Raw genomic sequence first — 17,129 nt, 5'->3', positions numbered from 1 at the left:
AATGTTAATGAAATCTGCAGATAATACTAAATGGGGAAGTACAGTAAACACAAGTGAGGACAGGAACATAATACACAGGAACCTCGAGAGCACAGAAACATGGGCAGGAAATGAAATGAGATTGAATTCGATCTGAAACACAGATATACAAAAGCAGCAAAGAGTCCTGTGGCACCTTATAGACTAACAGACGTTTTGGAGCATGAGCTTTCGTGGGTGAATACAAATGTGACATCCGAAGAAGTGGGTATTCACCCACGAAAGCTCATGCTCCAAAACGTCTGTTAGTCTATAAGATGCCACAGGACTCTTTGCTGCTTTTACAGATCCAGACTAACACGGCTACCCCTTTGATACTTGACAGATATACAATGGGCAGGAGACACTGGGAAAACAGAGCTGAAAGAGACATACCATAGAAGTGAGAGATGACAGCAAATGAAAAGTTTGCAATGGGATAATGCAGCAAGACATGTTATTATGACTTAACTGTGTATACAGAGACCCCTCATCACAGAACACGGAAGTCAGAGTTTCCCACCTCTTTACACTTGGTTCAGCGGAGACCTCACATGGAATATTAAGTTCTGGGTACTAGAGCTAGGTGAATATTTTGGGACAAATAGTTTATTCACCAGAAAAATGCAGCTTTTGTCAACCTGAAAGCATTTGCAAGTTTGACACAAATTTGCCAAATAGTTTCACCCAGAAAAAAAAATGGGGTGGGGGATGATGACTGACACTCTCTGAAGAGCTCAACTTAATGCAGTGTTGGGTGACCTGCAGCCCGTGGGCTGCACGCGGGCCATCAGGGTAATCTGATTGCGGGCCGCGAGACATTTTGCTGATGTTGACTGTCCACAGGCACCGCCCCCTGCAGCTCCCAGTGGCCGCGGTTCTCTGTTCCTGGCCAATGGGAGCTGTGGAGAGCGGCGCCTGAAGGCTCTTTGCTCACGTTCTTTACTTACCTTCTGTGCCATTCTTGCCCACTCTTTGCTCCATCTCATTGGAGCTGGCAAAGTAGAAGTTACACTCAAAGATTGTGCAACAGAGTAAATGTACACTGATGGAAACAGTGAGCCCGAGGAGGCAAAAGTCAAAGTCTGAAACTTGGGGATGTGTGTTTATCATAAGTATCCCTGCACCGTGTGAATATAAACCTCAACAACACTTAAAAGTCATTTCTCATTCAAAATTCATTATATTGTTACTGCAAATTAACAAACTGGCAGTTTCTATTGATTAACCTGAGGATGTTGTGGAAACTTGAAACATACTGAAAATGCCTCTAAGAGCAGATAATGATTTTAGAATTGGAGAACAGTATAAAAACCTGCTGAAAGGGGCAGAATGTTGTGTTTCCTTCATGAGTGGTAAAGAATAAGAGTGCATGAGCCCTAACTAAGATATTTGTATAGCATCATAGTATTTCTGTACTTCTATGAAATGGATGTTTTAGGTTTGAAGCCAAACATTTAACTCATTTGCACCCAATAAGAATGCCCATGGGTAAAATCCCTTGCATACGTTAAAATAATAATCACAGCCAGAACTGTTATTCATCGAGCACCTAGGCCCTGATACAGACTGGTACCAATAAACAGGTAACATTAACTATATTCACCATCTGTCAGATTCACTCCCTCATAATCTCCCTCTCTTCTCTATTCTTCCACTATATTCTTCTGCTACCTCTTCCATAAGAAATTCAATGGTAAAATACAATGGTAATGCAGCATGAAGTTAGCTTGGTGCTAGGTCATCCCTTTGCAGTATGATGAGTTGAACAAAACCTAAAAACTTTTGAAAACTAGGAAATGCAAAGTTAAGGTTGTATGGTCAACCATAACTCTGCCCTCTTCCAGCAATGATCCAATACACCTTGTTAACACATATACCTTTACTCTGCCGACTTCACTGTCATTGAAATATACAAGCTCTTCATCCCCCTTTACACCCTATTCACTCTCATCCACAGGATTCTGTCTAACACTATTAAAAGGTCAAAAACAGGAGGGACAAAAAAGTTGTTCATGTCACCACCCTCTGCATGGCAACCTTAACTGTGCCTTTCCTAGTTTTCATAAGTTTGTGTTTTGCTCAACTCCTTTGGTCTGCAAAGGGATGACATACCACCAAGCAACCTTCACTCTGCATTAAATGTAGTTCTCCCCCCCCCCCCGTTTTTTTTTTTGAGCAGGAAAAGAGATGTTTTTGGTAAGATCTAACAGTCATTCAGGCAGTTGTTCTTCATTTTTTGTTATTTTCCTGTTCAAAAGTTCACCCACTCTATCATGAAATAGCAGAATTATCATGTGAGCCAATCACAACATGAGCAATGAATAGCGGATAGTTGGCATAGACAGTTCATATTTATGAACATAGGAAAGGCCATGCTGGCTCAGACCAATAGTCCATCTAGTCTAATTACACCCCTCCACCCCCCTCCAAATAAAATTGCCACCCACAACTCAAATTGTAGCAGCTTCCACCCAATCAGTCCAAAATGCCTGTTGTTTTAGTTGGGGGATAGTGATTACCTTACCCTTAGTTATGTGAATGGCAGGGTGAGTTCACAGCCATCAAGATGTCTGTGATTCATCTAGTCATTAGTACCTTTCAGTTTAAGAGTACAAAGCAGCAAAAGGAAACTGGGTTTTTGTTGTTTTTCTTTTTGAGAGAGAGGCTGTAACTTGGCAACTTCTTGGTCAAATGACCCCATATTTCAGTCACTAATAGTCCCCCAAAGGGCGCACCAAAATCCAAACCTATCTAAGTAGCCATTTGGATTTTAGAGCACTTAGTTGAGCTTTAAAGTATATAAAGTGTCAGGAATGGAAACCCTCAAGCCAGTCTTCTGTATTGGCACATGCACCGTGTAAAAGAACTCACTTTTTTAAATACTGTGCTCAGTTTGGGTCCCCAAAGACGTAGTGGGTGCCATGAACTATCTTGGGTAAAACTTGCCAGATTGAGACAGTTTTTACCTGCAGCTCATCAATAGTTTGATTTCTAGCACTCATCAAACACACACAACCAAAACCTTTTTTCAAAGGTTATCTTTTCCCTCAGGGCTTATCCATCTAGAATTCCCCTGGCTCAAGTGACTCCAAATCTAGGTCACTAACCCTACTCTACACCCTCCTGAGGCACACCAAGTTTCAAAGAAATCTGACTGTGTCAGTTTTAGAGGATTTGGAATAGTAAATATTTAAGCAGCTATTATGAAGCAACCTTAACTATAATGGTGCTCCCTCACCACAATAATAGCACAGACTCATGGTGGCTGATCCTAAAAATATTATTTGTTTCTAGGAGGACCTATGATGTTTAGGTGCAGTACAAACATAGGAAGGCACAGTCTCTGTCCCAAAGCACTTAAAAGCTAAAAAAAGTTAAAGACAGAACAAAGCCTAGGATACAGGGCATGTAACCACATCAGGTTTTTCTTCACTAACAGAGACACCAGATTCTCTGGGGAATAAAAAGGGGAAAAGTCTTCCTGAGATGCTTTGATTGATTCAGGCTTATTACAGAACAAAGCAGGGCAAACCAAAACAACAAGGCTTAGTACAGACCTCCTCTGCCTTGGGTCAGACATTTTTACCTCCCGCCAGGAGGGCCGCCAGCTTTTCTGCTGCCCTAGGCGGCGGAAGGTCCCGCCACCGAAATACCACCGCGGTCGCCATCCCCCAAATTGTAGCACCCTAGGCAACCGCCTGGGTCGCCTAATGGGTTGCGCCAGCCCTGCCTCCCCCCTCCCCCATTCTTTTTGGTAACATTTTATATTAAGGTTACTGTGTCAGACTCACCATGCCAGAGCATTTCTGCCTCATCTTGTCCTCAGGAGTCCCATGATCTGCTGTTGTGACTTGCCCCTATGGCCAGGGCACATTATAGTCTGCTCCTTCTGGGGCATGAATGCCCCACACCAAAAATGTTCTACGTGTCACTAGTCATCAATACAACATCTTTTACCCCACCAGGCATCCTCTTCAACCCCACTCTTCTTTTAGGATAGAGGGTTTGTAGGGTCCAGCATCCTCAATCAGGACTAAAAAAAAATCCCAAACAGACCCATACACCCGTAAGCCACTCTCTCTGTTTTTTTCCCCCAGCTCCTCTTCCAGAGCATCAACCCCCAGGCTTCTTCCCTCGGGACTTGACATTTTGTCAAGGCCCACCACAGCAGCATGATTCACTCCAGTAGCCTACTCTATCCCCATAGGCCTATTTCCCCGGCTGGTCTACTGACAACTTGTACCTAATACCCTCCAGGTGCCACCAAGTGAGCTAATGGATCCGTCAGAGTCCCATTAACACTTTTACTGCTAGCGTGGTATGGTTTAACCATTTAATAAATGGTTAAATCAACTGTTACAGCGTCAAAGAGATTGCTTATATAACAACACCTTCCAATGATGTGCTTCAACTATTACCATCTTATTTACTGGGCTACCACTGGAATACTTAATCTCATCAGACTCTTCAACATACATTGTCTTACACCACCCCGGAAGGTAAGGAAGTACTACAATTCCCATTTTAGAGACAGAGGATTGAATCACAGCAAGATTCAGTGACTTGTTAAAGGTTGCACAGAAAATCTATGGAGAAGAAGCAAATTGAACAGAGATCCTCAGAGTCAGAGGTTACTACTGGAATCGCAGCTTTCCAACCAGCATTGCCACATACCACTCATGTAACATGCACATGACATCTATTAATTATTTATTAGCAATTTATAAATGTACCCTTTATGTAACATGTGACCTTTACTTCCTCCAGACACAAGAAAGCTACCAAGATATATTACTTTTGACACCCACATGATTTCAATATTTTTGGCACTGCTTCTATTTATTTTGAAAAGCCCTTCATGGATACAACCTATAACCCTGTTATACTTGAAGATTAGAGCTGGGCAAATAATGATTTTTTTTTTGGAAATTTAAAAAAAAAAATGAACAAAAAAGTTTCATTTTTGGGTTGAACTAAAAACAATTAGTTTTGAACATTTTTGGTGAATCAAAAAGTCAAAAAACTTTTGAGCTGGGTTGAAACTAAACATTTTATTTCAAATTGACTTGAAAAATTTTGGTTTGGTCTTAGGCATTTTTGACAGCAGGAAAGGAATCATAGAATCATAGAATATCAGGGTTGGAAGGGACCTCAGGTGGTCATCTAGTCCAACCCCCTGCTCAAAGCAGCACCAATCCCCAACTAAATCATCCCAGCCAAGCCTGACCTTAAAAACCTCTACCTCCCTAGGTAACCCATTCCAGTGCTTCACCACCCTGCTACTGAAAAAGTTTTTCCTACTATCCAACCTAAACCTCCCCCACTGCAATTTGAGACCATTACTCCTTGTTCTGTCAGTGTGCCTTTGTTTAGTGATAGTTGAAACAGGCAATCACCCAAGGCACAGGCCAGCATTGCAAGGGCTGAGCAGAAGCTAGCCATGTGGGCCGAGGGATTTCCCTGAAGACTGAATGCAACTGAAGGGGCTAGGGCATTGTTTGGTTGCAGCTGTGTGAGGAAGAGAAAGGAACCAGAAAATGAACAGAAATCCAGCAGGCATTGAGAGCAGCAGTGATGTGTGGCCCTGGGAAGAATCCAAGAGACAAGAGCTTCTACTAAGCACAGTACTCTCTGAAAAGGCAGACTTGGATTTCTGAACAAGAAAACTGCCTCATGGATTTGTGTAAATTCTCTGTAAACAAAACAGGTTTGCACCAAAGAAATACCAGGCTCTTATAATCAAATTCTCCTCCGAATGGAAACAAACCCTCAAGGCCCGCATATTGGCTAACCAGTCAGGCTACAAGAGGCATTGTGTTATATATCTTATATATCACACACAGAGAAGAAATTAACATAGCAACTATATCAATCTAGCTATTAAAGGCTGGCCAATTTCTGGCAACTACCTCAGCAAAGGTGGGTTTTCAGACAACTGCTGAAGAAGAGAGTTGTGACCTTATGATTGGTTAAGGGAGGAGATTTCACTCCACAAGCAAGAAACAGTATGGAAGGAAGCACAGATATATCTACGGGAGAAGTGGAGCAAATAAGTGGTCGAGATGGATGCCATTGGTAGTGGAAGTGAAGGGCTAGATTCACAAAACAGCCAGAGAAAGAAGTTATGGTAGCAGTGTTTTCCTTGTAAGCTTTAGTCTAATAGTTAGGGCAGTCACATAGGTGAAACATCCGGATTCAATTCCCCTCCCTAATGTAGGAAACTGAACTTATATTGCCCATGTTCTAGGTAAGTGTCCTAACCATTGGGCTATAGTTTATAAGGGAGGTGGTGGCAGCAGCAGCTCCTCTTACAGCCCTTTTGGGAATCTAGACCTCCTTTCCTTTGCTTTTTTGTGGAAAAATGCCAAATATATATATTGACCGAATATATATATTGCACCTATTCCAATGCCAAATATATATATTGACTGGGCAAATTTTTTTCCCCACCAAATAGTTTATTCATTGAAAAATGTAATTTCAAGTTGACCGAAACTATACCTTTATATGTATACAAAGTTAAATACCGTTACAAACTTAAAGTCAAAGGAAAAAATAAGAGGAAGAAAGACCTGAAAAGGAATCAGGGAAGGCAAAAAGATGTTTTCTGATATAAATTGGAAAGATATGGGGAGTCCATGTGATGCATAGATACCGTAAATTTTCTCTAGATGGCTAATGGGGCAGCAAGAAAGAGGAGGAGAAGAATTAGATGAGGGAACAAAGCAAGGAGGGGAGTAGAGAAACAGTAATCACGAGAAGAGCTGGGCAAATTTGTATACATATAAAGGTATAGTTTCGGTCAACTTGAAATTACATTTTTCAATGAATAAACTATGGGTATGTCTACACTACAGGATTAATCCGAATTTAGATAATTCGAATTTGGGAAACAGGTTGTATAAATTCAATTGTGCGCGGCCACACTAAGCACATTAATTCGTTTTTTAACCACATTAATTCGGTGGTGTGCGGCCACACTACCCCATTACTTTAACCACAGTAATTCGGTGGTGTGCGGCCACACTAACCCTAATTCGAATTAACAAAATCGATTTAGGCACTACTCCGCTCGTCGAGGTGGAGTACAGAAATCGATTTTAAGTGCCCTTTAATTCGAATTAACTGGCTCTGTAGTGTGGACGGGTGAAGGGTTAATTCGGATTAACGCAGCTAAATCCGAATTAAAGTCGTAGTGTAGACCAGGCTTATTTGGTGGGGAAAAAAATTTGCCCAGCTCTTCTCGTGATTACTGTTTCTCTACTCCCCTCCTTGCTTTGTTCCCTCATCTAATTCTTCTCCTCCTCTTTCTTGCTGCCCCATTAGCCATCTAGAGAAAATTTACGGTATCTATGCATCACATGGACTCCCCATATCTTTCCAATTTATATCAGAAAACATCTTTTTGCCTTCCCTGATTCCTTTTCAGGTCTTTCTTCCTCTTATTTTTTCCTTTGACTTTAAGTTTGTAACGGTATTTAACTTTGTGAAGCATTTGGGGATCTAAGTTGTTGTCGGAGACATGCCATACAAAATAATGCCTTGATATTATTAATGGTACCACACAGCTGGAGCCCTCACCAGCATGGAATTCCATTGACTTCGGGCTCCAGCTGCATGATGCTTACTGCAGGATCAAGGCCTGGCTTTGTCTGTTGTGGTTGGGATTTTCAAAAGCTACCAGGCTTGGCCTAAATTCTGCTCCAATTGAAGCAAATGGAGTTTTACCATTGACTTCAGTGAAAGTGTTAGACCAATGCTATGTAAATGTGAAACACTCATCCTGTATTGCAATATTATTTGTGTCATTAGTAACATTACTATTAATGTCAGAACTGAATATACAGTACTGTCTATTACACAGAGCTTGGGGCTTGTAAATCAGCCAGTGGAGAGTTTAATAGGAAGCAAATATGAACCTGATCTAACAAAATCATTTATTTCTGGAATAGGTGCAAACTATTTTTAGAGGTCTTTCTCTATCTCTTTTTCACAGCTACAACAGAAGCAAATAAAATTTTTTGACTCAAGGTCAGTCGCCATAGACAAATTAACTTATAGCATGAGAGAATTTGCAGTTATTTACAACACAAATTGACTGGTTTAAAGGGGGGAAAGGGATGCAAAAATAATGTTAGATAAACAAGTCCTTGGTTATTTACGGTAAGAAGATGATTCAAAGCTGTGGTCTAGGCTGGAATTATTTAACTAGGCTTTTCTCTTTTTTAATGTGATTTGGTAATTCATGCCCCCAGAATGTCAACAAGGGTAATAAAATAGCAATTTGAGGCTGCATTAAAAACTGAACTAAATGGCACCATTCTTCTGAAGCTATTAAAACAAAAAATCACAGCAACCCCTCCTATTGTTAGATATATGTCTGAAACTTTCATGCTGAAAAACAATTGTTTGTGGCATAGGGGATTCTGAGTGAAATAAAGGGACCTATTCAGACCTTGAGGACTGATGTGTACACGTGGAGGATTACAAGTGTATCTTGTCTCATCCACTACGTTCAATTCTTTATCTTCTCCTCGTCTCCCTCCCTCACCCCCAATTTTTACAGCACAGCTGTTGAAATATTTCATTATTATAAGGTAAATGTTATCTTAGAGAGGGGGGAAAGCTCACACTGTTCAGAGGTTAAGCGTAAAGCCCAAAAGTTCAAATGCGAATCTGAATGTCTGCTCTGCCAAAGTAGTTTGGCAATTTTACAAGAAAAAAAGTTTTCTTGGAAGACTGATTCCAATTCTTTATTTTTTGTTTGTTTTAGGAATACTTGATCAGTCCTAATACTTGGCTTGACCAGATGTGCATGAAAACGGGAAGAGAAAAATTAAGTATACTTTATGGAATTTTAAAAACGTTTGGGTCAGCTGCTATGTAGCAAGGAAGTTACTGGGGTAAACTCAACTGCTTTTGCAAATGGAATAAATACATGTACCATCTCTGCAAATCGTGAGTGCAAGAACTACTTTTGTCACATGATTACAGTAATTATTCAGTCTGGGCATGAGTTCAGCTCCAGTGAATCTCCTCTTACAAGGATGATGTCTACTGGGCAACTGTACGTTCAATTAGAATTTTGACAACACATATGGAGAGGTGGAAAGGTTGAATAGAACCCTTTGTATGTATGCCTGATAGAAAACAAATCTGACTGGTAAATTTTCCTGAGATCTATAGCAGGATGTCCTTGGAAGAAATTGTTGTGAAAACAGATTGCAGTGTTTCCCATTCTGCATTTACATTTCTTCCAGTGTTTGTTGAGAGTTTTCAAATCCAAGACAGATACTGTGGTCCCTGACCTCTTCCAAAATACAAAGACTTCTCATTAAAATGCATACCAAGAAATCCCTTTGATGGACTTTCTCTTTTGTTCTGATTTGCAAGAGATGAGGAACTACTTCCAAGATGTCTGTATTTTTTGTGAGTTTTGCAGGCTCTTTCAGCAGACGTGTGTTTTCTGATTATTTTACCACTTTGCCCATAAGCTCACCAAAAAGCTTTCCTCCTGAGTATTTTGATGAGACCAAGAAATGTTTGGCTTGGGAGTCCATTTTCCAAATATGTAAGAACAGATAATATCTTGTTACAATATTTGTAGACATTCATCTGGCAACAATTTTTAAGATGACCATGGAGGAAACCCATATGAAAGAGGTGCTTAAGGCAGTGTTTCCCAAACTTGGGATGCCGCTTGCTTAGGGAAAGCCCGTGGCGGGCCGGGCCAGCTTGTTTACCTGCCGCGTCCGCAGGTCCTGCCGATCGCGGCTTCCACTGGACACAGTTCGCTGCTCCAGGCCAATGGGAGCTGCTGGAAGCGACGCGGGCCGAGGGACGTACTGGCCGCCATTTCCAGCAGCTCCCATTGGCCTGGAGCAGCGAACTGCGGCCAGTGGGAGCCGCGATTGGCCGGACCTGCGGACACGGCAAGTAAACAAGCCTGCCCGGTCCACCAGGGGCTTTCCCTAAACAAGCAGCGTTCCAAGTTTGGGAAACACTGGCTTAAGGACATGTTGTGGAGCACTACTTTTAGAGGATACGTTTTTTTAAGATACTAAACATACTCTAAGGTTTACAGTTCTGGGGAAGGAGGTAAAAGATGGCCTTGTGGTTAAACCAGAGGACTAAAAGGGCAGGTGTGGATTCTGTTTCACACATTTATATGTGATCTTGGACAATGGTAAATTGAGGCTTAACAATGCTTGACCGAAATGCCAGGAAGCTTAATTGGTTAACATAGTGTAGAATACTTTGAGGTCCCTTGAATGGAAATTGCTATATAAGTGAAAAGTATCATTCTATCCACGAATTAGTTCAGTTGCTTCTTACTCTTGTTGCTTTCCATAAAGAAGACACAGTATTTACACAAATTGCATTTTCCAAAAAAGACATTCTGAAAGGCTTTCAACTTATTGACTCTTCCAGTACAACAAATATTGGAATTAAATATATCTGAATCATGAACGTATTCATGGGGAAGACATTCAACTAGATCAGTGTTTTTCAATCTTTTTTCATTTGCAACCCCCTAAAAAATTTGGAATGGAGGTGTGGACCCTTTTTGAAATCTTAGACATAGTCAGCAGAACCCCAGGGGTCTGCAGATCACAGATTAAAAACCACCGAACTAGATTAATTGTTTTATTAATCATATATCTGATATGAATTAACAGAGAAGAATGGACATTTTGTTAAACAATCTCTAATAATTCAGACATTTAAAGTTCCAAGAAAACTATTTTAGGCTGTTTTACTAATTAAAAATGAAAGGAGTTCAGAAGGAGGAAACCTATTCTCTGCCTGCCATGTAATTTTAGCAAAGCTCATATGAAAAAGAATTATACAAAAAAAATCAATTTGAGATAACTATGAAAAGAGAGAATCTTTTGTGATTATTTAAAAGAAAATAAGAGATTTTTTACATAAATTTTATTAGGACGTTTCTCACTAGAGAAGTCTGAGTTCAAACTACATTTATATTTCTGTTCCATTTCTGGCTCTTCTTGTCTTTAAATGGATTTTTACAAGAAGCTGGTAGTCTACGAGATATTCCCGGTTTGATTCTAGAAATCTGCATTAGCACAACACCTAAAGAGAACTGAATAGCTAGGATTGTGCATTTTTAATTGTAACTCTCATTAATTCATATGGATCCCAATTAAGTTGCATTAACTTTATAGTCTATCTTACAAACAATTCTTGTTTCCTTAACCAGAGCAACATCAGAAATAGTGAAAAGTAGTAGACTCTATTCAGTCATCCTTAATCTGCAATCACAGATTTTCATGTCATTTCAATTAGATAGTGGGCCAGATTCTCTGCTGGTGTAAATCAGTGTGGATCTATTGGTTTCAGTGGTGCTACGTCAGTTTACAGTTGCTGAGGACATGGTCAATTAGCCTTTTTAATGTTGATCACTGTATTCTCTTGATAAAAGAGTGTCAATATTTTTGAAAAACATAGGCTTATAAATTAAATCTAACTCTGGGCAGCTTAAAAAAGTCAATCCCATAGATCTTTTTCAGGCAAAACTCCCCCTGAAGTGAAAGGGAGTTTTGCTAATAAGGACTGTAGGATGCACCCCCCTAAATGTGCACGATAATTCCCGTTCTTACTCATTCTCTCCATCATACAAATATAACCTCATAAGAAAGACTTGTCAAAAAACATAATCACAGTAACTGCTACAGATTCACATATGCTAATGCTTTCATTATTTAAAGTAAAAGTCTGCTGCTTATCCCTTTGTACTGTAAAATGATTACAAAGGTTGCATTCCTGAGATCCCATTAAAATGAGATAAGCATAACATGCAAAGGAAAGGTGACTCAAAAAGGTCCCTTTCAAGCATTTGTTTGACAGCCCTTGGCTGACTCATTCTAATGTGGCTGCCATATGGCACAGACTCAGTGTAAATGCTGCACTTGTCTAGTCCAGTTGTAAATGTTTCAAGGTTTTGAGCTCTACCCCTCCCCGTGGGAGGTTTTTAGGACATTTTCCTTGATATTAATTCCAAATTTCCTTCTTTTCATATTTCATCCCACTACTACAAATTATTCTCCCTTGAAGCATGTTAACCAACTCCTCCTCATCATTGAGCTTTACAGCATTCAAATATTTGTAGACACACACTTCCCCATGAATTGTCATTTCCCCAAGCTATGCACTTCTAGGACCAGATCCTCAGCTGCTATAATTTGGCTCTGTTGACTCCATTAGTGCCACATTGATTTATACGATTTGAGGATCTGGCCCTCAGTTCCCTTAAATTTTCCCTGTAAGTCAATCCTTGTTGACTCCAGCCCCTTACACTACTCTTGTTGCCTTGTTTTCTGAATTCCCTTCAGTTTGTCTACATATTTCTGATAATCAGATGTCCAAAGCGGTCATCACTACAATCACTTAGGGCTCAATCTTGCACCATTTAAGTCACTGGGAATTTTGTCATGATCTACAATAGGAACAGGTTCAGAGCCTGAGTAAGAAACTATCCCTGCTATGTCATATCTCTGTGACATGACACATTGTATATACAACCCGCTCCTCGCCCCGAAAAAAATCACTTTTTTTCTGACATTACACATTTCATGTTCTTATAGCTGCCTTGCAAAATCATCTTGAAAATTCACTTGCACAGGATTAGAAATTACTTGCCCACCTATCTATGAAAATGTGTGTGTAAAACACAACTTAGCGTTACGATTTTGATACTGAATGACACAATAAGTGCTAAAACTCATCCCGCCAAAGCTCTAGCGATATTTTCTAATAAAGTTAATTAAAAAAATTATACTTTAAACAATTCATGTGGTTGATCAACTAGTTTTAGTAGGGAAAGTTTAATGTTACATTAAAATAATGTACTAGGTCAAGAATATATTGCATGGATGAGCATTTCTTTGGAATATTTAATTCTTTTTTTCCTCCAGTTTAATAGTCAGCTTTGTTTCTAGCAGTCATTACCCCCCCCCTCCCCCCCCCCCCACGCCTTTATTTCTTTATATAAGCATTATGTTTTGTGACTTTTAGGACTGGCAAAATCTGCAGAGCAGCAGAATGATTACATCTAATAGAGCTAGGTAATTGTAGAATTTATAGCATTATATGGTCACGCGCAAAGCTGTGTGTGTGTGGAGAGAGGTGGGGGAACTGTGCTGAACTGAATGTCTAATTAAAAGAAGGGTATATATATTCACTCCTGCATTAATTGGCAAAGTCCCTAATTCAGCAAGTTACTGAAGCACATGCTTAACTTGAAATGTGAGTAGTCCCACTCACCTGCTTCAAGTTAAGCATGGGATTAAGTACCTTCCCTAAACAGGGACCAATGCAAGGAAGTATGCATGTGTGTGCAGCCAACTGTGAGAGAGCAAATAGTGGCTCTTAACACTAATTCTAGTCACAGATAGCATGGCACTTGCCTCAGTGACTTATTCCTTCTGTGGAACTGTAATGTTGAGTATATAGAACATATTTTGGTCCATGATAATAGCATGCATGCTTAATTTCACCAAGAGATGGCCATTCTTTGTCCATGATCATGCCCACTTTCCCAAAGATGCATGCAGTAATAGCAACTGGGCTCATTGGGGTGCATCATATCTTTTTTTTATTTCTTCCTTTGAGAAACTCATCTATATTTCTTTGAGCTCACTGATCATTTGCTGGCATGTCATTTCATAAAGTGGGTTCATCATCTGTAAGGCAAAACCCACTTAGCCTTTCTTATTATTCCTAAAGTGTAGAAAATGGCCACCTATTTTGCAAGGTTTCTTCTCTATCTGAAGCATGTAGCTGCACACCTTTGATCACAACTGGAAAAAAACAACACCCACCCCAACATTAATTAGAGTCTCACAAGCCACAGGTGCATGTGAAAACACCGCTTTCTAAAGAAGCCATCAACACACTAAGAGCTATCAGCCCAACAGTATTACTCTTTGAAATCAGCTGTATTCCTGGTGATCTATGTTGCATCCAATCAGCAGTAATTTTATTCTATCTATTGTGAAATTACTAGTTTGTAATTTTATGTGTTCTAGGATAGGGGCTAATCCTCCCATGTGGCTCAATATCTCATCCTGCCTCTCTATTGCTGTCTGTTACTCAAGAAATGCTTCCTTTTCTCCTATTTACTTTCTTCAGCATAACTGCAATTTTGGCTGAAGGCTTTAGAGATATTTGGGGGGCAATATTTCTTAAATCTATTTCCTGGTCATTATGCTTCAGCACTTTTCCATTTAGCAGCTACTCATTTTATTCCTTGCTTCCAGACTCATTATTCTACTTTTATCTTTGCTTAACTGCTTTTGGTATGTATTAACCTAGGTATTTCAAGCCATGTATATAAACAATACAAAAGCTGTATCTATGTGACATTAGACCAGGGAATGCCCTAGCAGCTAATCTTTGAAGGCCCAAATGCATCAATGGAGGACTTCTGCTTTGAAATGGTAGTCAAACTGGCAAGTCAATTCTTTACCAGTCCTGTGATTAATCACATTACATGTTAATGCTTCAGCACTGAAAGGTGCTCACACTTTTGTCTGAAAAACTCAGCATAGCGTTTGCACCTTCATCCTTAATGATTTCTCTACATAAAAAATAGAATCAATGCTATTTAGGCTGGCTTTTCCTCTCTCTGATTCCATGTTGTCTGTTCCTGAATTAAGCATCTCCACTGCCCCACATTTCTAAAGATCTTTCTAATGACAGCTTTAAGATTGGCTAGTGTCTTATTTTTTGGGTGTTGTTGGTTCCTTTAACAATAGAATTCGGTCAGGATTTGAGTTGTTCAGGGTGAGTTTGGAAAAATGAGTTCTGATTTTTCTTGAGTGTGCGTATTTCTTTTCTCACTTTTGGATATATTTTTAAGTCTTGGTAGTTTTAAACCACCCTTTTCACCTGCCAAGTAACTTCTCTTTAGAGAATTTCTGCTTTGTACAAAGCGTGCATATTTCATAACAAACCAGATACACAAAAATTGTTGAATAGCATTGAATTCACTTAATTTCCACCTTGATAAATGCCATGTCTGGTCTGCTTTAATAAGCAACTGCCAAGGAACAGATTCAGGATTTGTTTCAGTTACTCTAATCAGTGGATTAATGGCACACCTGACTTGATGCTGCTGTCTGCAAAACTACACATAGTAGTTAACAAGCGTGAGCTGTTTTTTTGCTAGCATAAACATTCTACACTGAAGCCTTTCCTCACTTCCCAACTCTGTTCTTACTGCTATAGAAGTCAATTTGACTGAACCTTAACATTGTTCTTCAAATGTTTTGTTGTAATGCTTTTATTCCCCAAAGCCCTTTGTGAAATAAAAGGGAATATCTAACAGAACAATGTGTTCCTAGGAGCCTTTGATAATTGGCACATTCCTACTTCCACTGGAATATGCCAATTATGAAGATTCCACTATTTCTCTGCTACTTCCTTATCCTCAGTCTCACATCCTCAATGTTAGGAGGCTTAGTGAGTCATCATATCACATTACAGAGTCTAATACATATTTAACCACATTCATGGTTTCTCTCATTTAATGTTCTTTGGTTGTTTAGTTCCTTTACTTGTTCTTGCAATTTTAGCTCCTCTTTTTAGTGTAATTTATATCCATGTCTATATCCTTGGCCAGCTCCTTCTCTGTATCCTGAATTAATGCAACAACCATCTTTCCTGGGGGTCTTCCTTAGTATCTGTTTATAGTCCCATATGGCAACATTAACTGCGTGCAAGAAGTAGTATGAAGTCCCCATGCAACATCACATCCCCGTTTCTCTTATGTGCTATTCCCACTCTCTCTCCCTGCTGATCTCTCTCCTCCAGCAATAAGAAACTACTGTATGGCTCTAATATATTATATATAGTTTAATATTGAGAACATTTAGAGGAGCACAGACGTGCATGATGTTTTACAGAACAAATACTGATTCCCTGCCAAAAAGAGCTAACAGGTTAATTAAACCTGGCAACAAAAATATAAAATAATTCTATTTATGCACAATTTCTTTAGCAACATTATAGAGCTATTGTAAAAATAAAAAATAATATTCAAAAAATGCAGTTACTAACAGCAGGAGAGATTATTAATACTAAGGGTTTTATTCTCCTCTCAAAACTTTCACACTGATTTTACTGACTTCAGCTGAATTATTTCTGATTTACTTTTGTGTAAGTGTGACTAAAATCAGGTCATAAGAATGTTAACAAACTTTTTTTTGTCTTTAGAGGCCAGAAGAGAAAGTCAAAGGTAGTATGTAAGATCATCAGGTCAGGGACTACATGTGGAGACAGCAACTAGTATATAGTGGGTGTTAACATAATACTATTTCCATGGTATCTGATCATATCTAGAATAATGATGTATGTCTGCATACTTTGGACAATACAAATTATGAGGATACAAAAAATGATAACAATGGAGCACAAGAATCTAATATGGGTAAAGATGTTAAATTTAACCAAACTTTAAATTTTCTGTTTATTATTAGTATTGGTCTTATTCTTACTATAAAAAAGAAAATATGGAGGTGGCCTAGTTTTAAAAGTCATGAAAGGGATTGATACATTGAAAGAGATTTACATTATTTACAGTGAAGTGTTCAAACATTTTGGAAGAGGAAAGGAGAATTAAGTCAGGAACTCAAACAGAACAAATTCATACAGAGTGATCTTCACCCCTGTGTAGAGGATCAGCACAATTTCTACATTAAGTCACACTTAAGTCCTACTTAAGCCCTATTTTGAGAGCTAATGTGATGCAAAGAGCTTGTGCTGCTCCTCTTCACTGGGGTAAAATTCACCTATGAAGAATAATAGACACATAGGCCTTGATCCTGCAAAATGCTGAACATCCCTGCAAGTTGCTCACTGCCCTAATCTCCCAGTGAAACCAGCAGGAATCAAGGGTGGTTAGCACCTCACGGGAGGACTCAATACCTTGTGCAGTTGACTCCGTATAGAACAAACATTAACGTGCTGTGGAAAATGATGTTTATCACAGGCTAAGAGGCGGTAGGAGTCCCTCTGAAAAAGAGGCACCATATCCCTGCTGAGTTACCAGGGAAGGTGGGTCAGTGAAGGAAAAACTAACAGTTCAG

The sequence above is a fragment of the Terrapene carolina genome, unplaced genomic scaffold (genome assembly GCF_002925995.2).
Source record: "Terrapene carolina triunguis isolate 2854851 unplaced genomic scaffold, T_m_triunguis-2.0 Scaffold96, whole genome shotgun sequence".
In the NCBI taxonomy this organism is placed as follows: Eukaryota; Metazoa; Chordata; order Testudines; family Emydidae; genus Terrapene; species Terrapene triunguis.
This window is presented reverse-complemented; position numbering follows the sequence as displayed.